Here is a 4,263-nt window from a genome sequence, read left to right on the forward strand (position 1 = left end):
TATCAACATGATTGCATATTCCTTCACAGGCCTGCTTAACAGAGTTTATCGCAGTAAGCATTCACCAGTACTAATAATGGGTGGTCTACAACGGAAGAACTGTCCCCTACACAGTAATTTTTGTTCTTCTCCACAGTCCAAGACACCAGGGCGTTTAAGAGCTCTCCTCTTTTTTTTTTTTAAAAAGCGACTTAGTGGACTCTGCTTCCCTGATTTCCAAGCCTACATTAAATGATGGGAGAAAAACACACGCAATACTTTGCCTTGAACAGCTGCAGACTGCCAGTGGGGCAGGCTTCCAGAAAGGTGGAAGGAAGATGGTGACAAAAAAGATAGAATAAAAATAATCTTATGACTGTATGGTACGCATCATTGTTTCATGCACGTTATGGGAAAAAATCCCGGAGGGCAGATGGAAACATGAAATGGAGATGCTTTTGAGAGTCCCGGAGAACATACTCCTCTAAATGCTCTCCAACAAGACGCTTGAGCTCCTTTCACGCTGTGGGAAAGCAGCTGTAGGCTAGCAAAAAATTTGCAATCAAAAGGTATGTTTTAGTTTAATTTTATTTTCAAAAAGTTGTGAAGATATGAGTTTTACAATAGTCGTGTGTTCAATTATTTTTCAGACAGGTGTTTAGAAAATGGATTTATTTACTGATTTAGCTGATGGTGCTTTTTCAATGAAAAAATAATGACCTTAAAAACAAAGTAGGTCGTGCAAGGAGTGCTCCTCTGGATGATGTACATAAGATCCTGAATACTGTCAGGCAACATTTCTAATCAGCTCAACTGACATAGCGATCTCAATATGGTACATCTTCTATGTTTTACAGGGTGTTGAAGGTAAAGTGCTTGACCAGTGTTTTGTTACAACTGTTTATGTTTAGCACCTTTGTATTGCCTGTTTGTTGTCCCCTTCCAGAATCGCATAATCCATTTCAATCTTCTGGGAGTTCTCCAGGAAACCCTCCTTTCACCACTCTGCCTTTGCAACCTCCTGCTGAGCTGAGCTGACAATTTCAAGGTTCAGATCCACCTTTTGTTTATCTTCTGAAATTTGATGGCTATCTTTTAGCTAATAATTCCCCTCTTCATAAGGGCTGCAGCTTTTTTACGTGCTAAGAGAAATCAGAAAAAATAAAGATGTTACTAGTCACCCCACTCATTACAAACTCTATTTTAATACTGCTAACTAGTTTCTTCCCTCACGACCACATTCAAATTCTTTTCCCCCGACTTTTCTTTTCACCGTGTTCCCTTCAAAACTGCAAGATGCCTTCCAAATTACTTCCACATACTACATATGCTGTTGTAGGTTTTTCTGGGACATACGTAATGGGGTAAGTTGTTTGCTATTGTTTCAAAACTTGAAATGGTCAGACACTGTTGGATAGGCATTTGAGTATAAAGGGTTCTGCCTTTGTTTTTTTTAAAAAGAAAAAAACCAGTAGGCATTACATTTGTAACAGCACACATGTGCAACTAGCTGTCCTCATGCTGAAGGATATTACTCCCTAGCAAATTCTTGAGGGACTTAAGGGTCCCGTTTATAAAGACAACAGGCAAACTGTGGTAATACACTGCAAGGCTACCTATCAACAAACTTCATCCAGGAGTGCTAGCGGAGCATTTCCTTAAAGAAAAGGAAAAAAAAATAGAAAAAAAAAAAGAAAGAAAAATCCCAACACCTCCTTTACCTGCAATGTTTGTGTCAAACCTCCCTCCCACACACTCTTTTCACTCCCATAAATTACTGTAAAATACACTGCAAAATCAAGAAAATTCTGTAGCAGTTGTTAGATATACACAAGCTCACTCTACTAAATAAAAGTTTTAGAACAGCAAAGCAGTTCAAAATTCCTTGTGTACTTCACCCTCAGCAAAGATTGATCACGCTAATGAAACTCTGTGACAGCATAGCTTTATATTTGAGGCTGCATTAAGATTTATAAACACTCTGAGCATGACTAAGGTCTGGAGCAGGGGGGCAGCATAACCAAAGCTGGGGAAGGGCTGTGACTAGTGAGGAGGAAATGAGAGGAGATCAAATCAGCTGAGAAAGGAGGCAGAAAAGTGCAACTGATGTTTGGGACTTGGCACAGAAAAGAAATATACCGTTAAAGCTTTAAAGTGAGACTGATGAGAGGATGCCATTCTGGGGAGGGGAGCAAGAGCGGGGGGAAAAAAAAAAAGCAACATGAAAAATGCAAAAGCATCAAAAAGTGTGATCAAGAGCTCTTGTATTTGTGGAGTCAGGTCTGGCTCAGCTGGGACCGGCGTGCTCCTTGCTGTGTCTAGCTGGGCTGCACTGCTCCATGCTTTCCCCACAGCCCCAGGGCTCCCCAAGGCAGGCAGGGAGAGGGCAGCGTGCTCCGTGGTGACATCGGCGCCAAGAGCAGGGTCACCCCTCTCCTTCTAGAGATCTCCAGGCTTCCCAACTAGGGCAAGGTAGCTATGGGACAGAGCCACAAAGACTTGGGCAATGAAGACAACTTGATGCCACTCCTCATGGGATGGATCTCTTACACAGAGGGTAGAGAGTGCAGAGAACGAGGGGAAGGAAAAGACATGGAGGACAAGGGAGCTGACACGGTAAAGTTTCTGAGAAGTCTTTCAGTACAGCAGGACTGATAACTAGGCAAGGGTAGCTGAGCAAAGACTGAACAGAATTTGCTGGATTGGACATGCAAAACTTTGGGGTGGAGGATACCAACAGTAAAGGTTGTTACTCTGGGTGAGAGGGTAAGAGAAATTAAGAGATGTAGGGACAGTAGCTGGAGTGCAGAAGTTCGGAGGTTGCCAGGGAGTGACAGTGCATCTGGGTGAATGAGGAGCCCACAGCAAATAAATATAACAAGAGTCTGATCTAAGTTTGAGAATGGCTAAGTTAAATGGCAAGGGGAAGGCTGCTACCTGAGCCAGAGAGCTCCGCTCCAGAAAAAGTAGTTTAAACCCTCCTGTGAAGTTATTGTGCAACTGGGCATGCAATACTTACTGGATCGGCTTCCTCCTCCAGCCTCTGCAGGATCCCGTAGCCGTTTCTTGGGTATTGTTCACGTCTGATGAGTCACAGTGCTTGCAGCAGGCCCAGGCCCAGCTGGACACTACGGCATAGGTAAGGCTACTGACCTTTATTTGCTGGGTTTCTACCCGGTTACCTCGGGCCTCTGCTGTGGCACTGTGCACCATCCGGGGGGAAAAAAAAAAAAAAATCACTCCTGCATTTGGTGGCAATGTCACTTGCAAAACAACAGCCCAGAGCACGTATGAGGGCACTGGTCAAGAATCCCGTTGTGTTTCTTTGTCTTCTGCTACATCCTTTGTGGTCCTTTGTGTTGATTCATCCCCGAGGCCAGGTCCAGGTGTGCTCTCTCGCTTTCGTTTATGTGGGCAGTGACCTGTACCTGTCCATCCCGCAACAATTCGTATCTGAGTAGGGTCAGACATACATGAACCGGAGGCCACCAGAGCCTTGGCAGACTCTTCAAAACTAATCAGTCGTTACAACCGACTTGCTTACAACCCCCACCACAAAAAGCAGCACTCTTGGCTACCTGCCAACATGTACAGAGCATTTACCTCCAGTTCAGGATGATCCTGGAGTAAAGGAGGACATGGGTAGTGAGCCAGGTGGGAAGAAATACAAACTCCAGCACGTTATAAGCAATTAACCCAAAGAAATCTTAGAGCAGAAACTAACTGACCGCAACAAGCATTTACTGCACTTACTACAGTATGTAGTCCTTTTTGGTATAACTTTGAGAATTAAGTTCAGCATGGACACATGATGCTGTAAAGGAACTGAAGTGTGTTCAGGGTAACATCCTACTGTGGACTAAGCCATAGTAAATTGTTTTTGTTAATTATTTCCCAGTGATCAACAGCCTAGACATTCTTTCTCACTACCTCCATTTTAAGGTTCACAAAGGGACAATTCTACCTATTATCTGCTTGAGTGAATCCTATGTTTCCATACTTAGAAAAGCAAAATAGAAGTAAAAAAAGAAAATGCAGTAAATTTTGCATGCAGTTTCTGTTTGTTAGGGCAAATATTTTTTTCAACATACAGGAAGAATATCATGCAGAAGGTAAAAAAAAATCCCCACAATAGATTATTCCTCATCCTCTGCCTTTAAGAGACTACTCTAATAGATAACACAAACAGGTTTGAGCAATGGTAGTAACTGTTTCCAAGTGTATCTTCTCCAAGCCACTGAGGTGCCAAAACAACAGGTCAGGTGGACATGTATTTCAGATCTG

At 43.0% G+C, this 4,263-nt stretch overlaps 1 protein-coding gene across 1 annotated transcript in view; it reads right to left on the reverse strand.

Moving 5' to 3' along the window:
- The window catches only part of PLAG1 (pleiomorphic adenoma gene 1), an 18,815-nt gene extending 17,409 nt beyond the window's left edge, over positions 1-1,406 (reverse strand). Inside the window, exon 1 of the mRNA XM_009332072.1 lies at positions 894-1,406. The gene's annotated coding sequence lies outside the window, so the exon portion shown is untranslated. The remainder of the gene's footprint in view (positions 1-893) is intronic.
- Positions 1,407-4,263: the final 2,857 nt, after the last annotated feature.

This window comes from Pygoscelis adeliae, unplaced genomic scaffold (assembly GCF_000699105.1).
Source record: "Pygoscelis adeliae isolate BGI_AS28 unplaced genomic scaffold, ASM69910v1 Scaffold98, whole genome shotgun sequence".
NCBI lineage: Eukaryota > Metazoa > Chordata > Aves > Sphenisciformes > Spheniscidae > Pygoscelis > Pygoscelis adeliae.